The sequence below is a fragment of the Erythrolamprus reginae genome, chromosome 6 (genome assembly GCF_031021105.1).
Source record: "Erythrolamprus reginae isolate rEryReg1 chromosome 6, rEryReg1.hap1, whole genome shotgun sequence".
In the NCBI taxonomy this organism is placed as follows: domain Eukaryota; kingdom Metazoa; phylum Chordata; class Lepidosauria; order Squamata; family Dipsadidae; genus Erythrolamprus; species Erythrolamprus reginae.
The window spans coordinates 58769534-58795531 of record NC_091955.1 but is presented as its reverse complement, the minus strand read 5'-3'; the positions used below and the strand labels follow the sequence as shown (position 1 = coordinate 58795531).

The 25998-nt window shown below is 39.1% G+C and overlaps 1 long non-coding RNA gene across 1 annotated transcript in view; it reads right to left on the bottom strand.

The window, feature by feature from the left end:
* LOC139169000 (uncharacterized) overlaps positions 1-3854 on the bottom strand; it is a 37168-nt gene extending 33314 nt beyond the window's left edge. The window contains exon 1 of the long non-coding RNA XR_011559414.1: positions 3776-3854. This is a non-coding gene — a long non-coding RNA (uncharacterized lncRNA). The remainder of the gene's footprint in view (positions 1-3775) is intronic.
* Positions 3855-25998: the final 22144 nt, after the last annotated feature.

Genomic DNA, 25998 nt, shown 5'->3' with positions numbered 1-25998 from the left:
CTGGCATACAAAACCCAAACAACAAGTCAAACCAGTAATTTTCATCTAAAAGAGAGGGGAAAGAAGCCCTGCTGTATTTCCTCAATAAGCAGTTTGTACTGAGAGGCGGGAGATAGCTAAAAAAAAAACCTAAATCTTTCTGAAAGAGATTTCCTAATATGCAAGGGACATTAAATAAAGGTAAACATATTTTGTTAACAATAAAATCTGATGCTATTCAATGAACTAGTATAAAACAGTGAGACTCTATCAGAAGATTACTTCTATTTTACATATCTTTTGTACAGTCAGTGATAATAAAATAGCAGACAAACACTAAGTGGGAGATTTTATGGAATACATAAATGAAATTGACCCAATATACATCTGGCTGGAGAATGGAACGCTAGGTATTCATTTCAGTTTACATGCTGTCTCATCATCAGATATCAGAAACGAAACACCAATGAAAGAGAAAGTGAATGCCAATTTCCTCCTTCTGGAGCCAAGTTTTCAGTGGCTCTTTAAAATAATAGTTGTTTGCTGAGAGTGGCTTGTTCCATACCATTAACTCAGAACAAAACCTATTTTGAGTAAGGCAGCAGTGTTTACTTCTAATAAATGATTAATACATGACACATTTATCACTTGGAAACAAAGACATTTAGTCACAATTTTAGACATAAATCAAGGTAGATAGAATTAATGTAAAAAAGAATTGCCTTAGTCTCTAAAATGGCAAAGAGAGAGGTCAGACTGGCCATAGCAACCAAGAATAGCATTTTAAGCATTTAGAAAGACTTAAGCAATCATAGAAAGAACTGAAATCTCTCTTCTACAGTGCGAAAATCAAAATTAAAAAGATTAGATCATCTTATGCCCACCAAAATAGGTCCAAAAGGAAAAACTATTTTATTGTACTTGCATCACATTGAATAAATATGCATCATTCTAGCTGAAATGAATATGTTTTAAACTGAATCTCAACCTTATTTTTCCTTGAAGAAGCATAATTACCTAATTATAAAATGAAACTTAGAAATGGATGATTGAATGTTATGCAGGTCTATCCACAGATCATAATGCACACTGCTTTCAAATTGCCTCCTTTGCTCTATTTCAGAGGTCCCCAACCGCCGGTCCGCGGACCGGGACCGGGCCGTTGGAGCTTTTCAGCCGGTCCGCGGCGCCAGGGCCCCCTCGGCCTTTCCGCATCACCAGCGGCGCTCCCCCCGCCAGCCAGCCAAGCCCCGCGCCCGCCGGAACCGGCTCCTCGCTCTCCCCCCGCCGCCCGCCGCGTTTGCAGGAGGTGGGGAGGGTTGGGCGGCCCGCCAAGGCCAGGAGGGACGCCGCTGCCCCCCCCCTCCTTCCCTCTCTCCGCCCGCCGCTGCGCCTCCTTGACGCCGAGAGGAAATGCCGGCAAAGGCTTTCCTCACCGGAGGCCGGCGAAGGTGATATTGAATGTCGGGGGAGAACGGGTATTTGCACGCGCTCCCTATCTCCCTGCTAGCCCACTCGGAATATTCAAAATAAGAAAAACCTTTGCCGGCGAAGGCTTTTCTTATTTTGAATATTCCGAGTGGGCTAGCAGGGGGATAGGGAGCGCTTGCAGCCGCCCGTTCTCCCCCGACATTCAATATCACCTTCGCCGGCCCCGCCTCTCCTCCAAACCCCCTTGCTGAGAGCCCGGGGCGAAAGTGCTCTCGCAAAGGTGAGGCGGGCAGGGCGTGCGCGCGTCATCGCTGAGAAGAATGGAGAGAGAACGAGAGTGAGTGAGAGCAACAGACAGCAAGATAGAGAGAAAGTGAGAAAGAGAGAGTGAGAAAGGGGGGGGAGAGAAAGAGATAGCAAGAGAGAGAACAAGAGAGAGAAAGAGCGTGAGAAAGAAAACAAGAAAGAGTGAGAGAGAGAGAAAGCAAAAGAGACAGAAAGAAAACAAGAGAGAGAAAGTGAGAAGAAGAGAGAGAAAGAGGGGGAGAGAGAGAGAAAGAGAGAGGGGGGAGAGAGAGAAAGAGAGGGAGAGGGAGAAAGAGAGAGGGAGAGGGGGGAGAGATAGCAAGAGAGGGAGAGAGGGAAAGGGGGAGAGAGGGGGAGAGAAAGAGAGAGGGAGAGAGAGAGGAGATAAAGGAAGAGGAGAGAGAGAAAGGAAGAGAAAGAAAGAAAGAGGGATAGAAAGAGAGAGAGAGTGAGAGATGCTCAGTGAGCCTTTCTTTGAAGTTGCCTTTCTTTGTTTCTCTTTCTTGCTTTCTTTCTTGCTCTTTTTCTTTCTCTCTTTTACCTTCCCTTCCTCTATTTCTTCTTTTCTTTCTCCTTCCTACCTTCTTCCCTTACTCTCCCCTTTCATAAGTTTCCTTGCTTCCTTCCTCTGTTCCTGTCCCTTCCCCCTTTCTTTCTTTCTTTCTTTCTTTCTTTCTTTCCTTCCTTTCCTCCCTCCATTTCTTGCTTTCCTTTTCCTTCCTCCCTTCCTTCCTCCCTCATTCCCTTCTTTCACTCCTTCCTCTCTTACTCTCCCCTTTCACACCTTTCCTTGCTTCCTTTGCACCCTTCTTTTGTTCCTGTCCCTTCCCTCTTTCCTTCCTTCCTTCCCACCCTCCGTCCATTCATTCACCCATTCCTCTCTTGATCGCCCCTTTTACGGCGCCGCTGACAGCTAGCTCTCTCTCCCCCCCCCCCCCCCCCCCCTCACCGGGCCATGGAAAACTGGTCTAGCTTAAAGCCGGTCCCTGGTGCAAAAAAGGTTGGGGACCTCTGCTCTATTTTACAACCAATAAAAGATAATAACTAGTTCTATATCAGAGAGTCTTTTGCTGAAACCGTTAGGACTTTTTAAAGGATTATTAGCTGCTTTTTTAAACTAACAAATTATAATTTGTGGCTTTTATTTCATCATCTTAAATAACAAAAGGTGCATATTAGACTTTTTAAGCTCTTTTGAGTTTCATTATATAATTCAATGTATTTTGGGAACATTCTTGGTCATCTTTTTAAGGTACAACATAAAATGTATGGTTTAAACTTCATTTTCCTCAATCGTTATGAATTTCTCTGAATTAGATATTTAGGAAATTGCTTAACAATAATCATCTACACACCTTTGCTATAGAGAGAATCACCGTATATATTTATGCAGTTAAAAGAAAAACCCTGCCTACTTCTGTTGTGCTCTGCAATGTGCTTTAACAATGCACTGCGCTCATGTTTTAAATAGTCGACATTTTTCTAGTATGTTTTCAGAAACATACTTCCAATTAATATAAGGTACTCAGAAAACAATATATTAAAGTTTGAACGTTGCACCTGCACGAAAAATATGCCTGAGATCTTGAGGTCTTCGGCTTCAGCGCTTCGTGCATATTATGTTATTTGAACTCGGCAGGGAAGTTCATTAATTTTTTTTTAAGTCTTTGGCCTCAAGACAGGCAAGGGTGTAAAAAAAGTTTTTAAAAATGGGACGGATAGCTAGGACGAAGGGACATTTTTCACTCTAAACTCTTAATGAACAAGTAAACGCTCTACTCCAAGGGCCCTCCTGCGAAAAAGAAAGAAAGGGGGAGAAAAGAAAAGGAAAAAAAACATTCTGGCTGCCGAATGTTAAAAGCCACTCGAATTCGAAGAGTTGTCGTCTCCGAAAAAAGCGGGACAAGTCAGTTTCTGCACAGACAATGTGTACGCCTTACGAGCCGGGCTTTTGCAAAGCGCTTCACCCTTGAAAATAAGGTAAGCCTGGGATAAATTTAAAAAAACCCTTCTCGTCAAGGACCCGAAAAGTCCGGAGGAAATAAAGACTCTCCCTTACCCCAACTTGGAAACCGAACGAAGCTCCTCCGTTGTTGTCACCATCTCCCGGGGCCCCCTCTTCACACCATGGCGACGGGTGCTGCACTGGGCTCGGTTGTAGCGGTGACACTTAAGCTGCCTGCTCGGACCAGCGGGGGGGAGGGGGGCGGAGGCGTGAGCGCGCGCGCGCCCGCCCGCCCGCTCGCCCGCCTGGATGAGGCGAGGGGCGGCATGTGCTTCTTCTTCTGCAGCGAAAGCGTCTGCCTGAAGTAGTAAAGGGGAGTTGAGTCCTAGACCGAGAACCTCGCCATTCAGGCCAAGTCAAGGCCGGCTAGACCCGGTTAAAGCTCAGTCGGCCCCCTCCTCAGGCGAGAGCCGGTATTCCGACTCGCCTTCCTCGCTTCCCCTCGGCGGGAAAGCGGGGCTCTCATTATGTATTCTCTCCCGTGAGGAAGCCTTTGCGTGGTAGGCAAAGCTTTCCCCGGATTGCTTGGTCCCTGTCCATGCAAGAATACAGGTACCTATTGTTTCCCGGGACTGAACTGCAGCCACCCGCCCAATCTCTGGCAGAGCTCAACCACCGCTGAGCCTGAATTTTATTTATTTATTTATTTAACCTTCCATAATCCCCTGCAGCTCCCTATGGGTTAAATGCAACGTTTGATACATGGGTAGGTTTTTTTTTTTCCTTTCACAAGAACCCAAGAAATCGTATTTGTCTGTGTGCACACGTGTACTCTGAAAAACCACACACAATTGCATAGTGAAAAATAATTTGTTTAGGAAACTGAGCGGCACTTTGAGGAACTGAGTTATACCTCCCGTGGAAAATGCCTAATTAATTTAGGCTACTTGTATTCCCAGTGTATATTGGCTGACCTTAAGCCTGCAGACTATACTGCTCAAAAAAAATAAAGGGAACACTCAAATAAGACATCCTAGATCTGAATGAATGAAATATTCTCATTGAATACTTCATTCTGTACAAAGTTGAATTTGCACAACAGCATGTGAAATTGATTGTCAACCAGTGTTGCTTCTTAAGTGGGCAGTTTGTTTTACTTGGAGTTATATTCTGTTGTTTAAGTGTTCCCTTTATTTTTTTTTTGAGCAGTGTAATTCCTATTGCTGATTTCAGTGGTTATATTTCGAATGATACATGTATGCAAGTAAGAATTTTCCCCAATAATAGCTGTCTAACTTTCAATATTTATTACAGTATGAGCTGCATCCATTGTACTGTATTTCTAAATGGATATTTCATCGAGAAAATATTTATTCCTCAACAGATTGAACCCTCTGTGATTTATTTATAAACGGTGCCCCTCAATTTTGGATTTCATAAGCTACAGGTAATTTTCCTTCCAAATAAAAGTAAAAGAATGAATAGCAAAGACAAGATACAAGGAAACTAATAAGATTTATAGATTTTAAAACTCACAGGACTTAAAGTCCTAGCATTGCACGTTCAAAATCTGCAAAGAAAGTTTCAGATCAAATTGGTGTTCTGTTGTATATATTCACTTGTTTTAACATATCCTTTAAAAAAGCAATGGGATTTGTATATGACTTTGAGAGTATGACTTGAGCAGTGCTTTTTTCTTACATGGAAAGGATCACAATGGATTGTTATTAAAAGGAAGTTGTGTTTTTTCCTAAGTGAACTGCTATTACATGAGATGTTCTATAATATATTTTCAGTTTTAAAAGATAAAATGTTCCACATCATGGATGAACAATATAATTCAAAACAATGAATCTTGGTCAAGCCATTTTAATACAGATTTTTACAGAAAGGAACAATAGATATTTTAAGAAAACGATACCGAAGTCTAAATTTCCTATCATATGTAACATTTCATGATAAAATTAAAAAGTATAAAAGATACTCTAAAATAAACATACTCAAACTTCTTATAGTTGAAAAAAATCAGTTACAGTACATAGAAATCCTGTTGCTTCTTCAACCAGCTCAAACTAGCAGGGTCAGACTGTTTAAAAATATTATATATTTTCTCAAATGTATCAATTTGGCACACATGAATCCAAACCTGTTTTAATAGTGTTATCCAAAAATAAGACTCTGTCCTATATTTTTTTGAACCCTGAAATAAGTGCTTGGCCTTATTGCCATACACTCAAAAACCTGATTGGGCTTATTATCAGGGATGTCTTATTTTGAGGAAAACAGGGTAGCACTATGCAAATGCTGTTTTGCAAACAATAAAATAGCACTGAGAAACTTAAATAAAAATATAGCTTTATAGCACCACAGTCTATCCGTTCCAAGTAGTGTGTAGTGACATTTCTTAATATTCCTAAAAGATTCCCATCCAGACTAGTAGAAAAGAATAGAATATTTCTCAACCTCCTTGCCTAGACAAGTTATCACTTTTCCTTAATATGCAGTCTACTTTTTCTACAGCTTAACACATATTTCACTTTCTCATAAAGCTTTCATACAGTACATCCAGTGATGTAAACAAAATCACCTACTCTTTATTTGCCATATCATAAATCAGGAGCTAATCCCAGATTAGTCATTTAAACACATTCTGAATACAAGTACTGTAGCATTATGAACTGTAAAGAGAAATGAAAATGTGAAGAAGACAAGCATAATTATTTTCATATTGATGGATACTTATATCTCACTATATATTTTATATATACTGGACAAGACTTGGTGCTTTGGCTGTAGTACCCCAAATTCTTACCTGACAGCTTAAATATCGCTTACATAAGTGCACTATACCAAGATTAGAACCACAGCACAAGCAATATAGCTGCTTAACTTTTCTAATTGTGGGTGGGTGGAATTGTTTCTCAAACTTCAGAGAGATTACACCACCCTAATATATTATTTGAGAATTGTATGAAACTACTCTTTAAGTCAAAATGAAACTAGATTTGCTTTCTGCAAAAAAATTCCTTTTGATAAAAAATAGAATTAAAAAGTTTGCAATACAAGTTACTGTACTATTCTATATTCTGCAATTAAAAGCTAAGAGAGTATTTAATTCAACTGGACCCATGTTGGAATATCCTATCCTTAAAGTGCCTGTGATAGATGATTGTGTCCATTCTTTATCTTTTTGACAATCCCTTCTGGCTCTTCATGGTGGCCTAATGAAGACATCCCTAGATTTTGTGACTGTATTACTACAGTATCATAAAGAATATTACTCAGAAGATTTTCACCAGTTTCATCCTATTTTGATCTGTTAACATTTCTTTTAAAAAAAGCCTCCATGCATTTTAATTTACAATATTAGCGTGTTGTCATATGTCATTAAACAAAAAATATGATATAACCAGGGGTGGGCAGCAGTCAGGACAGGGTGGAACGCAGTTCCACCAGTGGAAATGAAGCTGTATGCCCAACTCCAGCTGACTATCCCCCCCTCCCATCCTCTTCCTTCTCCTCGGAAAGCGGCAGGGAGTCCAGCACAATCAGGAGTTGCAGGCAGCCCATTTCCTCCCCCCTCTTTTCTCAACAGCTGATCGGCACCCATTTGCCTAGCTACCCAGCCTGAGGCAGGAAGCAACACAAGAAGGAGAGCATGGGAAACGTGAAGTGAATGTGAAACCGCTGGGCGAGATCATCCAAGGGCACGGGGTGAGTTACCATCAGTACGCTGATGATACTTAGCTATACATCTCCACTCCGTGTCTACTCAGCGAAGCAGTGGAAGTGATGTGCCGGTGTCTAGAGGCTGTCAGTGTCTGGATGGGTGCCAACAGGGTGGGTGTCAAGCTCAATCCAGACAAGACGGAGTGGCTGTGGGTACTGCCTCCCAAGGACACGTCCATGTGTCTGTCCATTACCCTGGGGGGGGAAATTATTGACCCCCTCAGAGAGGGTCCACAACTTGGGCATCCTCCTCGATCCACAGCTGACTTTAGACCACCATCTTTCAGCTGTGGCGAGGGGGGCTTTTGCCCAGGTTCACCTGGTGCATCAGTTGCGGCCCTATTTGGACAGGGAGTCTTTGCTCACGGTCACTCATGCCCCTATCACCTCAAGGTTTGACTACTGTAATGCTCTCTACATGGGGCAACCTTTGAAGAGTGTTTGGAAACTTCAAATTGTCCAAAATGCAGCCGCGCGAGCAGTTATGGGTCTTCCAAGGCATGCCCATATTTCGTCATCACTCCGAGGACTGCATTGGCTGCCGATTGGTTTCTGGACACAATTCAAAGTGTTGGTTATGATCTATAAAGCCCTACATGGAATAGGACCAGACTATCTCCGAGACCGCCTTCTGCCGCATGAATCCCAATGACCGATGAGGTCCCACAGAGTTGGTCTCCTTCAGGTCCTGTCGACCAAACAATGCCGGCTGGCGGGACCTAGCAGAAGAGCCTTCTCTCTCCCCAGACCTCTGGAATCAGCTCCCCCCAGAGATTCGCACCGCCCCCACCGCCCTCACATATTGCTGCCAGGCCTGGGGACATTAGATCTTCCCCTGTCCAGCAAATGTTGTTAGTGTAATTGTTGAATGAATGAAAATGAATGTTTTTAAAGTTACAAATTTAAGAACTTTTTAGTATATTAATTGGATAACTGTACTGTTGTGTTTCGCTATATGTTGTGAGGCGCCCCGAATCCATGGAGAGGGGCAGTATACAAGTCCAATTAATTAATTAATTAATTAATTAATTAATTGTTACCCCAGAGAGAGAAACTGGTGAGGTTATAAGTCGAGGACTTAACTATTCACTTGAATGATAATGATTGTTTAAGCCACTCCCACCTGGTCACATGGCCGGCAAGTCACTCCTACCCAGTCACATGACCATCAAGCCACACCCACAAAATAAGCCACACCCACAGTGTGGCAGTAAAAATTTTGCCTGCCCATTACTGGATATAACTATACTTTTAGAATAAAATGCTTTAACTTTGAGTATTTTTCACAAAAAATATTCTTAATTTAATTTAGAAGAAGGAGAAACCAAACAAAAATTCCCATAACAAGAGTTCTTACAATTCTCTAGGATTCATTTTGTCTTGCTTGGAATGATTTGTTTTACACAAAAACTAAGGAACGTGGTTTCTTTCATGCATAATCAGCTGGCATATGCAGATGATATTTATAGGGTTTCCTTCAACTAACTAATTAGTGTTATGATGATTTGTTTATAGTTATACAGTTTTAATATATTAGCAAGAGTCTTCGGAGAGGGGCGGCATACAAATCTAAATAAGAAATAAATAAAATAAATAATAAAAGAAATCATTTAGATCTAGAAATATGTGTATCTCTCTTGATGTGGGGGTGTGAAGTATACCCAGAAAATACTCAGCTCGTATCAACTTCATTTAATAGTTGCTATATAAATCTTGGAGCATGTTTATTATCACACATTTCATTTCTATGTATTTAAAATAGTACCTTTCCTGCTAAAATATTTAAAGTAGTTTAACATTGAATGGAGAATTGCTAGACAAGAATTATGATAATTCAGTTAGTTCTTAGATATAAATTATTTTAAATACCAACTTACATTCTACGTAAGTTCTACATTCTACATTGCTGTATCAATAGTACAGTTCTGAAATTAGTATATATTTCATTGGAACCTAAGCAAATTTGCTGTTCATTGGTTTGCAGCCTATATAGGTTTGATGGAAGCAAAACTACTGACTAAAATATCCATTGTAAAAAAATATGAAAAAAGATGAAAATTCCGTTATAAAGTTAGTTGTAACTGTAGATAGCAATAGTATTTAGACTAGTATACTGCTTCACAGCCCTCTCTAAGCAGTTTACAGAGAGTAAGCATATTGCCCCCAACAATTTGGGTCCTCATTTTACCGACCTTGGAAGTATGGAAGGCTGAGTCAACCTTGAGCCTACTGAGATTTGATCTGCCAAACTGCTGGCAGCCGGTGATCAGCAGAAGTAGTTTGCAGTACTACACTCTAACCACTGCACCACAGAGGCTCTAGATGTCTACATTACAATTGCTAGTCTGGAATCCCCCAACCACTGGGTGTTATAATCCTACAGATGCTAGTGAGGTAAATATTACAGATTGTGGGGAAAAATAGCAAAAGCCAGTTTTGCCGAAGTCTGATGTATAATTTATTAAACTTGTAAGTCTCAAAATTACTTTTTAAGTATTGTTTTCATAGAAATAATGTTAGACAGTTGGCAGTGTACAAATTACAGCAGTAATAGTTGTAAACATTATTTATTAGTGTCATCTGACAATAATTTGGAAAAAAAATTACTGACAGCTTTTGTTTATCAAATATCCCTGCAATATTGACCTTATAACATGATAAAGCTATATACTGAAAAAAACCTTCCAGTTGGTAATTCATTAGTTCCAGTGAGAATTCTGTCTCTTAAAATTCATTAGAAATCTCACAGGTAGAGGTAATGTTTTCAGCCACCTACCATGGGTGGGTAGAGTTTTCAGCTACCCACCTTGCTCTAAGCACAAATCTACATCTCAAATGTCTTTTGGTATAAAACATATTACTGAAGAGAAAGAGATGTTTTTATGACATTGTTTCACTGCAATTTTAATACTGGCATTTGCTTGTTTCCCCCTGGTTTCTGTTCTCTCTCTATTATTCTTAGCTATAAGCAAAACTGAAAACCTTTCTCAGAAAAATAACAAAATAAAATGTAACATACTTAAACAAAATCAAATAAAAAGATATTATTTCAAAAAATATGTGTAGTTTAGAGACTTATTTTCTCAAAGCTATCAAGTTGTCTGTTAATTCATTCATACCTACCTTGTATAGTTTTGTTCTGTCGAAGTTACTGCTTGGAAAGGCCATATGTAGAATATCTTCACTGTAGAGAAATTCAGACATCCAAGATCTTGTACCACCAGCCTGCCCTTTATAGTTAGTGCTGTCATCATCTTCTGATACAGTCTGAACACAACATGAATTATAAATGTAGCAAGGTCTTTACCATTTAAAACACAAGTTTTATTGGCTTTTTTCCCAACATACTACACTCCTTTAGGAAGCTCTTAAAAGCCATTTAATTTCCCTTCAAAAAGTCAATTTTCTTCATAGATAATAGATTACCATGGTGTTCATGAAAGAGCAAAACCAATATAACAAACCAATTCATTTTTAGATTTGTATTTATGGCTCAGATTTGCTTCTACATTTTCAAAAGGATGCATTGCCAATTTCATATCACTAGGCTTGAAAAACATCCCCATTTCTTAGTAATACCAGTTAAAAATAATAACCAACTTTAGTAACTAGATGATTTTAGCAAGCCACCTTTTCTTCTAACTATTATCCAATTTCAATTTGTAATCTTAAAGAAACGTAACTCAAAAACCAGCAATCTTCACTGTTTTAGACTTCTACAATGATTCAATTATTAAGTTAAGGTGTATAATAATACTTTATTTAAAATAATAGGTTGCCTATCATATGTTTAGATTTGACACAATCCCTTCATGTGCACATAAAATCTACTACAACCACCTGTAAGTCCACTTTTACATATATCTCTCCAATTTCCTATATTTCTAATAATCATAACAAATTAAATCAAATAAACCTTATTTTTCCATTGCACAATATTTAATAATGCATATCTATATTTTTAAAAGTTCAATTGTCCTATTGGATTTTTTTTAAGGTACATTTAAATGGTAATGATAGTAACCAGCTTACCATAGTTTTCTTTCAGCCTGAGTTTGTAGTTGTAGAGAACAGGAAACTGATCACATATACTGTCTCCTGCCTTTACTAAGTGCTTCAGCAGCAATGAGTGAAAAAAAAAAAACCTAAATGCCATCACTGCTTATTCTTTTCCCGGCCAAGGATGCTGCACTACCTCAAAGCTCAGCAATCTTCTGAAACTCACCCAGGGAATCTAGCTGACTGATTTCCAAGCAAGTCCAGGAGAGCTGTTGCAGCAGAAGTTACCTTTATTTGTTGGTCCCTAACACACTCTTTGTGTCATGAAGGTTTTATCCCTTCCACATTTATCTCTTTTGGATTGAAGTCAGGAGGTTACAGGTTTTCAATATGATATCAAAGACAGACATGTAATAGAGAAAATGTTTTCTCAGTTGTATTCAATCTCTCCTGAGTTAGTACTTTTCTGGAAATCATACTGGTGTTCCAATTGTATAAACCCTGAAGTATCAGTGATTCACACACACACATACACACACTATATGATGCATAGTGTAAACAAATAAGACAGTACTGCCATCTCCTACATGCTTTTTTGCTTATTCTGCCTTCTCTCTTTTGAGGACCAGTAATTCTCTGCAAAAGAAAGCGCTTAATAAAACTATGGTCAGACTGCTAACACTTGGCATTTGCTATGATAACAAATCAGAAATGATAGCATCATACAGAATATTTTGCTTCTGCAGTCACAAACATCAGACATTGACTTTATAAAAAGACTTTTAGAATCTCCCTGCTGTTTCCATAGTGATTTCTTTTTTTTCTCTTTTATCACAGATTGGCTGAAGTACTGCTACACTTTGTGCATTAAAAAGCTTATGCTCACAACTACCAATGGGATAGCCCTGGAACTACCATCGAAAACAGAACAATGCCTTTGCATAAAGCATCCATAACATTTTCTCATTTTTGACAGAATAGTAATACAAAATCTGATCATGTCAAAATGAAAACATACACTCGAGTATACCTTCCACCAAAAGTTAGGCCTTAGTGACCAAGCATAGCCATGACCAATGCATATCATGTTAAAGTTTAGATATCCTTTCCCTACAGACACAAACTCCCTCCCAACCCCAACCCCCCAATCCCGAGCTTTTAATCGTAGCCACATTTACAATGTTTATTTAAGTTTGGTTTTTGTTTGCTTTTAATACGTTTTTTGTATAAAAAAACTCAATTTAAGAAATGAATAATAGAACAATATGGGGATATGACCACTGGGTCTTGGAATGCAAGCCTTTATAAACAAGAATGATTTAAAAAACTTTGAATAACTAATATCTGTTATAAAAATCTTTCATATTTCCATCCCAAAATATATAAAATTTTAAAACAGCTTTAAGTTAATATAATATATATTCTGAATGTATTATAAATATATTAGGCTTCCTGAGTAATGTATGTGAATTCCAGGCATACTTTGGTAACTATCGCAAAGGATATTTTATTTTAGATTATTTTAGAAATAATTTAAAATATGATCAGTTGATTGCAAATAATGCTCCTATTACTGACCATTGATTTACCCAATATTTAAAAATAAAATTAATGTACTGTAAAATTAACTAATATATCATTCATCTTGTTTTCAGATGACTAAGATACATTGAGAGCATATGCACCAAGAAAATTCCTTATGTATCCAATCACACTTGGCCAATAAAATTCTTTTCTAAGTGAGCAATTGAATTCTTCTTATGTTTTCAATAGAAGGAAATATGCAGATGGCCAGAAATCAAATTAAATGTACAGTAAGTTTAGATATACAATAAACACTTCAATTTCTAATAAGAATAAATAATGTATTTTTCATTTCTCTTCTAAAATACCTTATAGACCTCAGAAATTTCTTAAGATAATTCAACCATCAGAGTAAAAAAGGGTTAGACATAGTTTTGCACAAAATAAAACAGATGAGACGTAATAGCTGTTTAAAGTTTCCATGAGCCACTTTGGAGTAGTGACTAAAGTCACTAAGCTCAGACTAGGAAGATGTGTTGGGAAGCTACATATTAGCATTATTATTCATAAACAGGTTACTAATATAGATTGTTTCATATGGAAACCGAATGCACAGTTTGAATTTTGAACCCAAAAACTCCGAAAAGATACTATTATCTCCTTTTATCATCAGGTTTATTATGAATTAAATATTTGCACCAAAAGTAAAACTGTTGAACAATAGAAGATCCTACTGTCTATATATTCATGACTCTCTTGGATTTTAAGCCATTAATTCTCTTGTCCCCACAGTATGGAGAATTAATTGATGTATAGAACATCACGTAATACATGAGTCATTACTTATTACTTTCATATTTTTGGTTGAAAGAGTGGATGTGTAAGTAAACCTATCTGTGTTGCAAATATTCAGTTTATTAAAGATAATGATAAATTAATAATAATAATGGCAGCAGCCATCTAGATTTTTGAAGTACAGATTTGGTAGCTCTATATGACTAGTCTCCAATATTATTATTATTATTATTATTATTATTATTATTATTATTATCATCATTATTATTATTATTATTTATTAGGTTTGTATGCCGTCCCTCTCCGAAGACTCGGGGTGGCTCACAACAGTAATAAAAACAATATAGTAGTGGAACAAATATAATATTAAAAACATAAAACCCTATCGTTATTTAAAAAACCAAACAGCACATTCATACCAAACATAAAACAAAGAATAAAAAAGCCTGGGGGAAAGGTGTCTCAACTCCCCCATGCCTGGCGGTATAAGTGAGTCTTGAGTAGTTTACAAAAGACGAGGCTGGGGGCAGTTGGTTCCAGAGGGCCGGGGCCGCCACAGAGAAGGCTCTTCCCCTGGGGCCCGCCAAACGACATTGTTTAGTCGACAGGACCCGGAGAAGGCCAACTCTGTGGGACCTTATCGGTTGCTGGGATTTGTGCAGTAGCAGGTGGTTCTGGAGGTACTCTGGTCCAATGCCATGTAGGGCTTTAAAGGTCATGACCAACACTTTGAATTGTGACTGGAAACCAATCAGCAGCCAATGCAAGCCACGGAGTGTTGAAGAGACATGGGCGAATCTTGGAAGCCCCACGATGGCTCTCGCTGCTGCGTTCTGCACGATCTGAAGTTTCCGAACACTTTTCAAAGGTTGCCCCATGGAGAGAGCGTTGCAGTAATCGAACCTCGAGGTGATGAGCATGAGCAACCATGAGCAATGACTTCCTGTCCAGATAGGGCCGCAACTGGTGCACCAGGCGAACCTGGGCAAACGCCCTCCTCGCCACAGCCGAAAGATGATGTTCCAATGTCAGCTGTGGATCGAGGAGGACGCCCAAGTTGTGAACCCTCTCTGAGGGGGTCAGTAGTTCCCCCAATATAAAGACTGTATAACCAACAAATTTGACCACCTAAATACCAGCATTTTGCAACAACTGTGATGCTCTATGGAAACAAAAATTGGAAGTAGAATATGAAGAATATTGAGCCTTTTGAACTTTTATGTTGGAGAAGACTTCTGAGAACACTAGGAATGCCCAAGCAAAGAAGCAAATGGCTTATCAAGCCAATCCACCACAGGTGAAATGCAGCCTAACATGTCTAACATGTTCACCCAAACCCTTAGTAAATTGCTTGGGCAGTTTGGAGAACTGGTTCAAAATAAATTCAAGAGAGTTTTTACATTTTTCTCTCTTCAGTTAATAGCTCCACTTAACAGTTGCTGATGGAATGCAGGTGCTACCCAATCAGAAACTGACAGAATTAGGGCAGGGAAACCCCATCAATCACCCATCTAGGGATAAGATTAACCTCTTCCCTTCAGGAAGAAGAACAAGATTACAAACATTTTCATTATAAAGAGTATTAAGTAACATTTCTGTGATCAGCTGATACTACTACTTCTTCCTGGAGGAAAAGGTACAGGAGGGGACAATGATGCAGTTTGATCATAGAGGCTGTGAATTTAAGTGATTGCATTATGAGGAATGTAGTCAGGGATTGTACTCTGGGTAATATAGTCCATGACATGTGACCACGTCTGTGTGTTCTTATTGGCCATTGAGCTATACCTCTGCTGCTGGGTAAATATGCTATGCAGACCAGCAGTCATTATAGGTCTTAACAAAGGACCATGCAGCAGCCTGAAGATGGGGGAAATGAATCTCTTTTTACCTACATGTAATGGGACATGTTATGAATATAGAAGAATGTCATCTTGAACTGTGAGTTTATGATATGAGGATACCAGACAATAAATATAGAAACATAGAAGACTGACAGCAGAAAAAGACCTCATGGTCCATCTAGTCTGCCGTTATACTATTTTTTGTGTTTTATCTTAGGATGGATCTATGTTTATCCCAGGCATGTTTAAATTCAGTTACTGTGGATTTGCCAACCACGTCTGCTGGAAGTTTGTTCCAAGGATCTACCACTCTTTCAGTAAAATAATATTTTCTCATGTTGCTTTTGATCTTTCTCCCAACTAACTTCAGATTGTATCCCCTTGTTCTTGTGTTCACTTTCCTATTAAAAACACTTCCCTCCTGAACCTTATTTAACCCTTTAACATATTTAAATGTTTCGATCATGTCCCCCCTTTTCCTTCTGTCCTCCAGACTATACAGATTGAGTTCATTGTCTTTCCTGATACATTTTATTCTTAAGACCTTCCACCATTCTTGTAGCCCGTCTTTGGACCCGTTCAAATCTGCATGATTTTCTGCATGATTTTCCCATTGGGAGGGAGTTTTTATCTCTGTCTGAAAAACAACCCTATGCTTGGACCAGAACACACCCCGAGCTTTAAATTAGCTCCAGTCGCATAGCTATTCATTTAGTTTGCCTTATCTTGTTAGCATGTATTCAAGTATCCAGTATTCCCACTGGAAGGGGTGCTTTCTTCCTCCCTGGTGTTCTGTCTGGGTCACTCCAGAAGCCAATACCAACCCAAAAAGAGAATCCAGACACACTGGTAAAAGGCAAAGGCAGTTTATATAATTCAAGGAAAACACAGGTAACAGAAAATGTCCTTCCAAACAGGAAAAACACTGGAACTTCAAATATATACACAAAGGCAATAGTCCATGAAGCAATACCAGATTCTTGCTGCCAAGACGAAGCTGTAGATAGCAAACATATGCCTCCCACGAGTCTTCCAGACTGCTAGGCCACAAGCCAAGATCAGAGATGCTGAGAATCAAAGCAAGTCACCGCAACTCCAATTGATAACACTCCACATGGCTTCAAGGCCTTGCCTGCCTTTTAAACCCTGCTGATGAGGACCACACCCAAACCCAGCTGTTTCTAATTCAATGGTGATAATATTTCTTTAACTGCTCCTTTCGTTGCTCTGAACATCTCTGTCTCATGTCAATGACAGCTTATGCATCATCACCTAATGACTCCAAGCTACTGGCTGGGGAGAGCCCCCCCCCCCCCCCCCGGGGCTCTCATGCTGTTCTCCTTCATCCCATTCCTGACTCTCCTTTCCCCCGTCCGACTGTTCAGCCCCCTCCTCTGCGCTGTCATCCTCCTCCGGGCATGGAGCCAGCAGAGACGCAGCCGGTCCCTGAGCAGCCTCAGGCTGAACCACAACACCTGGGTTCTCCTCCTGCCTTCTTTGTCTGCTTTGCTCCTGTGCAACATCTTCTACTGTTTCCTTTTTTCCACAAACATCTTCTTTTGCTGCATACTATTTGTATATATCTCTATGTTCATTACTGGTCTCCATCATTATTCTCCGTCAAAAGAAAGAAAGTTTTCTGCTGACATAGTTAAACACTGACAAAAACCTAATTCTGCAATTAAGTTATTTTCCATAGGAGGAAAGCCTAATGTACAGCACATTTCTTCCTATCTCACCATTCATCCGGAACATATATTGATTTTGTTTTCAACATCTACTTAGTTGTCATTTCTTGATATTTAATCTCTTCAAGCAACATATTTTCTATAAACACATAAAATAAAGTGGCTTGAGTCACAATACCAAGACATGATGTAGTAGATTATACACAACGTGGGCACTTTTTATGATAGTCATATTCTGGTTCCTTCATAACCTATTACAAAATCTTTCACAAGTCATGTATAAGCCAGTGTATTTCATGTTTGCAAAATGGGAAGCTTCCCAATAGCACATATGCCAGACAAAAATAGTAACAATGATTCCTCTTTCTCCTCTGGCTCCATTTTTGTTGTTATTCGGTCTAACCAAAATACAAAAGTTGTAAAAAAACCACAGTGCTTTATTTGTCAGGCATGTTAAATCATGATTGGCATGCAATGATTAAGTATAGTTTACTGTTTCTACTACCATCTGTATGTTTGGCTTTTACATAGCATACATATTTATTTGTGGGGAAAAAATAAGAAATGTTGAAACGTATGCCAGATTATCATTGCCAAAGCATGCCTAGTCTGGAAGTTGTACAATAAATCCATTCCTGGCTCTACATATAAATGAAATAAAAAACAGCTCTATTTTAAATTAAGGGGAAAGGCACACAGAAAATTGCAAAACATGAATTCAATAGGAAGATAGCCACGAAAGCACAATAGCACTTGGTACAAAATGCAACAACACAGGTGTAACATCACTACTCCATAAGCTGCACTCCATGGTTGCCTGTGCATGAATGCATTGTCACTTTTAAAGTCCTATATGAGTATGGCTTACACCACAGAGAACTTTACTTCTACTTGTTTTAGTAGAAAATATATTTATAGTTGACCTTGGGGAAGATATGAAAGCACTGGCAAGGGGAAAAAGAAAGAATATACAGTGATACCTTGCCTTACGAACTTAATTGGTTCCGGAATGAGGTTCGTAAGGTGAAAAGTTCGTAAGACGAAACAATGTTTTCCATAGGAATCAATGGAAAAGCAATTAATGCGTACAAGCCTAAAACACCCCTTTTGCCAGCTGAAGCGCCTGTTTTTGCGCTGCTGGGATTCCCCTGAGGCTCCCCTCCATGGGAAACACCACCTCCAGACTTCCATGTTTTTGCGATGCTGCAGGAGAATCCCAGCAGCGTAAAAACAGGTGCTTCGCTGGCAACGGAAGTCCAGAGGTGGGGCATCCCAGCGGCGGTGGCTTGGGTTTGTAAAGTGAAAATAGTTCGGAAGAACAGACAAAAAAATCTTAAATCCCAGGCTCATATCTCGAAAAGTTCGTATGATGAGGGGTTCATAAGATGAGGTATCACTGTACTATGAAGGAGGGATGTGAGATGATATAGTCCAGAAACCAATTGAAGTGTAAGGCAGATTTGTTTGTTTGTTTGTTTGTTTGTTTGTTTATATGCCACTCTTCTCGTCGTGGACTCAGGGCGGCGAACAACAATAAAAGAATATGGTAGAAGAAGAAAAACCTGGACAGTCTTGCTATTATACCTTACAATAATAATTCCAGGAGTGTTCCTAGAATTCCGTTGGTGTCTGTTTTGTTAACTTCGCTTGTCTTCCAGAGTTATCACTAGCATGATAAGCATGAAAATGTAAAAACTATATACAGTATGTCTTTAATTCAGTGTAATGACTCTGCATATCAAGAAATTCCTTTAGATACAGAACAGCCCTATGATGCCTCAACATGGCCAGGAGGAGGAGGAGGTGCTGGATTGTTAAACAGAGGCTACAATTCTACAATGTAAGTGGCTTTTGAAAATCCCACGTTCCAGATGTATGGCTACTGCTTGACAAAAAAGCAATTCTTTGAAGCTTTCAGGGTTCATTATAACAGGGAAGCTGTAGGCATTGCGGGTTCCAGACAGATGAACTGTATTCAGAAATTGGTCTAGCAAATGTTTTGTAGATTAATATTGCTAGAGAAGAAGCTACACAGGATTAGAACTCTTAGTATCTTTTTGGCAATGTTGTTACAGTAGGCTCTGGCACTTGGGTCATTAGATATGAGTACTTCAAGGTCCTTGACAGAGCAAGGGTCATCTATAAGGTCATGTGTATTTTGTGTTCTGATTCTTTTTGCCGATGTGTAAGACAGAGCATTTATTGGTTGAGATTTGAAGTTGTCAGTTGTTTGACCATTTGATACATGGTCAAGGTCTTTTTGAAGGGTAGCAACATTGTCAGTGGTATTAAATAATTTAACATTGTGAACAAAGAGGACACAGTTGCTTCTAATATGATCACAAAGATCATTTAAAGTATAAATAGTGTTGATCCTAAAACACTGACTTGAGGGACACCACTGTTGACAGATGCAGGATTTACTTCAGCCTGCATCCTCTAATTTAATATGCTATTATAATGTTTCATAAGAACATTTGAACTCTTTTCCTGCATCATCATTATCTTCACCATCATTATCATTATCTTCTCTCTTTCTCCTTTTCCTCTTCCTTCTCCTCTTCTGTCATATCTGAAATTATTTATTATTATTATTATTATTATTATTATTATTATTATTATTATTATTTATTGGATTTGTATGCCACCCCTCTCCGTAGACTCGGGGCAGCCAACAACAGTGATAAAAAACAGCATGTAACAATCCAATATTAAAACAACTAAAAAAAACCCTTATTATAAAACCAAACATACATACAAACATACCATGCATAAATTGTAAATGCCTAGGGGGAAAGATTATCTCAGTTCCCCCATGCCTGACGGCAAAGGTGGGTTTTAAGAAGCTTACAAAAGGCGAGGAGGTAATCTCTGGAGGTAGTTGGTTGCAGATGGCCGGGGCCGCCACAGAGAAGGCTCTTCCCCTGGGTCCCACCAAATGACATTGTTTAGTTGATGGGACCCGGAGAAGGCCCACTCTGTGGGACCTAACTGGTCGCTGGGATTCGTGCAGCAGAAGGAGGTCCTGGAGATAATCTGATCCGGTGCCATGAAGGGCTTTATAGGTCATAACCAACACTTTGAATTGTGACTGGAAACTGATCGGCAACCAATGCAGACTGCGGAGTGTTGGTGTAACATGGGCATATTTGGGAAAGCCCATGATTTCTCTCGCAGCTGCATTCTGCACGATCTGAAGTTTCCGAACGCTTTTCAAAGGTAACCCATGTAGAGAGCGTTACAGTAGTCGAGCCTCCAGGTGATAAGGGCATGAGTGACTGTGAGCAGCAACTCCCAGTCCAAATAGGGCCACAACTGGTGCACCAGGCAAATCTGGGCAAACGCCCCCCGCACCACAGCTGAAAGATGTTTCTCTAATGTGAGCTGTGGATCGAGGAGGACGCCCAAGTTGCGGACCCTCTCTGAGGGGGTCAGTGATTCCCCCCCAGAGTAATGGATGGACAGATGGAATTGTCCTTGGGAGGCAAAACCCACAGCCACTCCGTCTTATCAGGGTTGAGTTTGAGTCTGTTGAAATACTCTGAACACTGAAGCTTTGGCTCCTGGTCACTGTTCATATGATGTACATTGATTCCAGATATATTACCAGGAACAGTCATTGATTGTTAATCCATCTTGCTAATCTCCGGGGGGAGTTGGTTCCAGAGGGCCAGGGCCGCCACAGAGAAGGCGCTTCCCCTGGGGCCCGCCAAACGACATTGTTTAGTTGACGGGACCCGGAGAAGGCCAACTCTGTGGGACCTTATCGGTCGCTGGGATTTGTGCGGTAGCAGGCGTTTCCAGAGGTAATCTGGTCCAATGCCATGTAGGGCTTTAAAGGTCATGACCAACACTTTGAATTGTGACCGGAAACTGATCGGCAGCCAATGCAAGCCACGGAGTGTTGAAGAAACGTGGGCGAATCTTGGAATCCCCACGATGGCTCTCGCAGCTGCGTTCTGCACGATCTGAAGTTTCCGAACACCTTTCAGAGGTAGCCCCATGCAGTAATCGAACCTCGAGGTGATGAGGGCATGAGTGACTGTGAGCAATGACTCCCTGTCCAAATAGGTAAATATAAATATTTACCTACCATTATTGAATATTAGTGATACATTCTGCCAATAATAATTTTCATTTCCTTTTTGTTATACAAATTACCAACAAAAAAGTAGTTCATTTTTTTTTATGTGGCCTGTGATAAATGTAAGACTTGTTCTTGGCAAGAAAGCCAGGCAATGCCACCAAAATGATGTATATAATAAGTGATTCCATTGCTCATCAATAGCTATTCTTTTGTTATACGCAGTTGAACAAAAGCTCTCCTATAGTCCACAAGCTAAAAGTGGGGCATGGGATAAGAAGTTGAATACTTTGCTGTAACTTTAGATAGAAAAATTGTATACACACACTCACACTCACATACATACACACAAAACCCCCCACAGATTATACATTTATTATAATCATAAAATAGCAATTCCATTCAATTTGTTATATAAATTATCTACTTATGTCATTTTAAGATAAAAATAGATCAATGTACTTACGGCAATTCTGTTGTTATTCTAAATGAGATACTACTTTAGCTGTAAATTATATTCGCATTTTACATGTATCTTCCATTCCAATAATAGACTAAATGGTTAGCATATAATATGGGAGCAAATCAGTAAAATGTTTCTCATAATACAAACATTCCCTATATTAACAATGCTGTAATAGTTTGAAAATATTAACTACACAAGCAAAATATACTCATTAGCTCCAATATGATCACAAACAGACAAATGCCCTGGCTTTAAATTGCTTTCAAAGCTGATTTTCTATTTTTATAATCAATTTTCTAAGTAAAGTGCATCCATCATTATGAAAAGGCATTATGAAAGTCATGCACATATTTCTGTCTCCTTATGACAGTGATGGAGAAAGGAACAACTCGTTTCAGCCGACAGTAAGCAGCTGGTATTCTTAGATAAGAAAATCATTGCACATGGACAATCTTCCAATATTATGCAAAAATAAAGCAGGCAGAGAAGATGTCTCAGCAGTTGGTCCTTTTGTTCAGGCAGCATAATTTATAATCCATATCCATAATATAACTTAATTATCAACTTACACTTACAATAGCTGGCAGTATAACATCCCATGCTGTCAACATATATTGCCTCCTCTATGTTCAACTTTAAGATTACTTGTTGAATTGTAAATATGTAGAATAATTTAAGCACATGTATGGTTATTTGGAGGTGTTAGAAAATTTTCACTTGTATCCTGTAGATTTGGATGTGTCGCTATATGCATCCATCCATATGACAAAGTATACTCAACGTACCTAGATAGGAAAGGTATACAAGCTGCCCATGTAATAATAAGAAGTACTGTAGTCCAAACAGAATATAGATAGAGTTTGGTCTATAATTAATCTGTGAATCTAGGCCCTTAGTATCTCACACTGAAAAATTATAATTTATAATCTACAAAAACATTTATGCATATGAGTTTAAACAATTAAAAAAGAAATAAGTTATATTAAGCATTTATGTAGTCTTCAACAGAACTCCTTAACAAAGCAAAGGAAAAATGTCTCTATCATTTCATGATGTTATTAGAATCTCTTTGACCCTCCCTCTAACAATTATTTTAAAAGTATGATGCCCTTATCTTCCAAATGATAGCTCTATTGTATGATTATAAGATTATCTCAATTACACAACAATTCCAAATCTCATATCACTGATGTTCAGTAACATGAGTAAGACATAGGACTACTACTCTAAAATCATCACTTTAGGTTTTTTACATAATTTTATTAAAGTTTACGGATTCAAAGAAAAACTAATGCACACTGAGAAAAAATATGAAAATTAAAAGGAAAAAGAAAAATAAGTGATTTAATTTTCTTTGTTTCTTCTCAAAAACTTTACCATATGTTTAACATGTTTGCAAATCCAAGATAAAGTTATCCAAGTTACAAATATTTTTTGTATATTACTTTTAATTGTAAATGCACATCCAGTTTCATTTGTAAATGTAACGTTACATCTTTTTCCATATCATTCTTGTAAACTCTCCTTTTTAATTCATATTCAAAACAGCCTCAGTCTTGTCCTCTTCTATTCTGTTAAATACAGTTTTTATGATAGTAGACAGTCTTAAAGTTACCTATTAAGAATCATCACATTTGGATAATCCTAAATCCAGTTGAGCTACTTGTGTCGGATGTGAAATAAACACACGGACACAAGAGCTGGGCATTATGGGCCACTTTATTAAATATATTGTCAAAGACCTGCAGAGGTCGCTAAATGGGGCGGAATTCCTTGCTGCAACATAATTGGACAGCTATGGGCATAGCTCCTTGCCTGAATAGTGTGAGGCTATTGTTAGTTCTCACCCTGCTCTCAGCCATGCCCCTTGGCATGTGGGAGGGCTCACATCCCATGCCCTGAAACCGGAACTGGCATATATGAGCCCCAAGGGCACCTCCCCAACACCTTGGCCAGGTTGGCTTTGAGCTTCTGCAGAGGAACAGCCCATCGCCTTCCAAAAGATGCCCAACAGGAGAACACGCAGTTGCTACTGATACTCATTTCCGTCCCTTTCTGCCACTCCAGTGACCAAAGAGAAAGTAGCCAATTAAATTGCTCTCTTATCTGCTTAAACCGGTACACCTCCCTAACCAAATCCTTTCCTCGGACTCCAGGGTGGAGTAGGCGAAAAAATACCCTCAACATAAAATGTGTCATTGCCGCAAAAAATTCCTATGCGGCCCCCAGTGGGCAACCATTAATCACACTCAGTTGAGAGGGGGGTGGGCAGGTGTCCGTTCATGAAGCTGGCAAAATCCGAAAGGAAGGCATGGGCGGCATGTTGGCCCTTTTATAGGGGCTCCTGGGGCCGCACTCTGCCTCCTCTGCTTCTCTGCCGAAGCCCAGGACCGATGGGTAGTCTCACGCAGGTGCACGAGACCACCCGATCCCAGCCAGCTGGGATGTGGGGTGCCATGCTTTTCCAGCCCCAACGCAAATGCCGGCCCACCGGCAAAAGCAGACGGCCTTTCAATTCTGCTGATTTTTCTGGCTACATGAAACAAAATAGAAATCCTGAAATTAACTCAATCATACACTTTAGATTGAGATTACAAAATTCAATCTGCTTCCAAAAAAATCATTGCTTTTGTATTATTTATCTTTTTGTTTATATAATTTTTATCTTTTATAATTGTAAGCCACCCAAAGTTCTCCTGAGGTAAGATGGGCAGCCAATAAAATATTTAAACTCCTCTTTCTTAAAAAGTAGACCAAGATTTAATAGGCTTTCACTCTTACCTGCAGTTCCTTCAGTTTTTCTTTATCCAGCCAGAAGCTTCTATACCCATTTCTTCAATTTATATTGAAAAGAGTTTTGAAATTGTTACACCTGGGAGTGGGTTTCTACACTACTAGACACTGAATTGAAACAGGTGAGCTCTGATTTATTCTGGGCCAAAGAGATTGTTTTCTGAAGTGCTAAATTGACCCCAAACCAAATTCTGTGGTCTCAGTGAACATTCCTAGTTCTTTTCAAAGTGAATTAATTTTGTAAATACATACATGCACACACTCTTTCACACATACATGCATACATATCCATAAACACGCGCATATTAGACTACCTGTGCCCCATTGGGTCATCATTTCAGATATATTTTCCACTTAAATAAACAGAATAACTAGAGGCAAATAAAGCAACAGAAACAGGAACAATTTATGACTTTCTGCCAACCTCCCCATTGAGTTTCCTTGTGGTAATCTGGCAAAGACCAACAGAAATCCCACTTCTCTTCCCTTCCCAACAGGCAAGCAAATGGTTGTTGCTGGGTGTGAGAAGGAGCAAGTGATTGCAAAACTGGCTGGAAAACTGACACAGAATGTTGAAAATGAAGTTCACATGACCACAACAGCAGCAGTCAGTAGCTATGAAGAGCCACAACTTTCATTCCCTTGGAAATCATGAGCCGCAAATTTTGGACACATTATGTAAGTTAAACCATTTGAGGTTCAAAAATTATTGTCCAATGATGTACCATTTTGCTCAGTCAGAGGTCATTATAATGAGTTTAAGTGCATATGGATACCAGTATATAGAATTAGGAGTCACCATAGTATTATCTTAATTTAACCAGGTGACATAGCACAGTGGCATGTTGGGAGAATTTATCATAATGTTTGGATCTATACAGAATAAAGCAATGATTTAAATTTAAAACTGAATACAGTGTTCCCTCGATTTCCGCGGGGGATGCGTTCCGAGACCGCCCGTGAAAGTCGAATTTCCGCGAAGTAGAGATGCGGAAGTAAATACACCATTTTTGGCTATGGACAGTATCACAAGCCATCCCTTAACACTTTAAACCCCTAAATTACCATTTCCTATTCCCTTAACAACCATTTATTCACCATTATTACTGGTACTCACCATTGAATAAGACACTTAGTGATCCTGATATTTGTAAACATAGTATTTATTAGCAATAATATTTTTTTTTGTTATTTATTTGCAAAAATTATTAGTTTGGCGATGACATAGGATGTCATTGGGTGGGAAAAACCGTGGTATAGGAAAAAAACATGAAGTATTTTTTAATTAATATTTTTTGAAAAACCGTGGTATAGGCTATTCGCGAAGTTCGAACCCGCGAAAATCGAGGGAACACTGTAATTCAAATGCAGTATGATAGTCTTCTTTCTGCTTGGTATGCAATTCCATGTTTAAA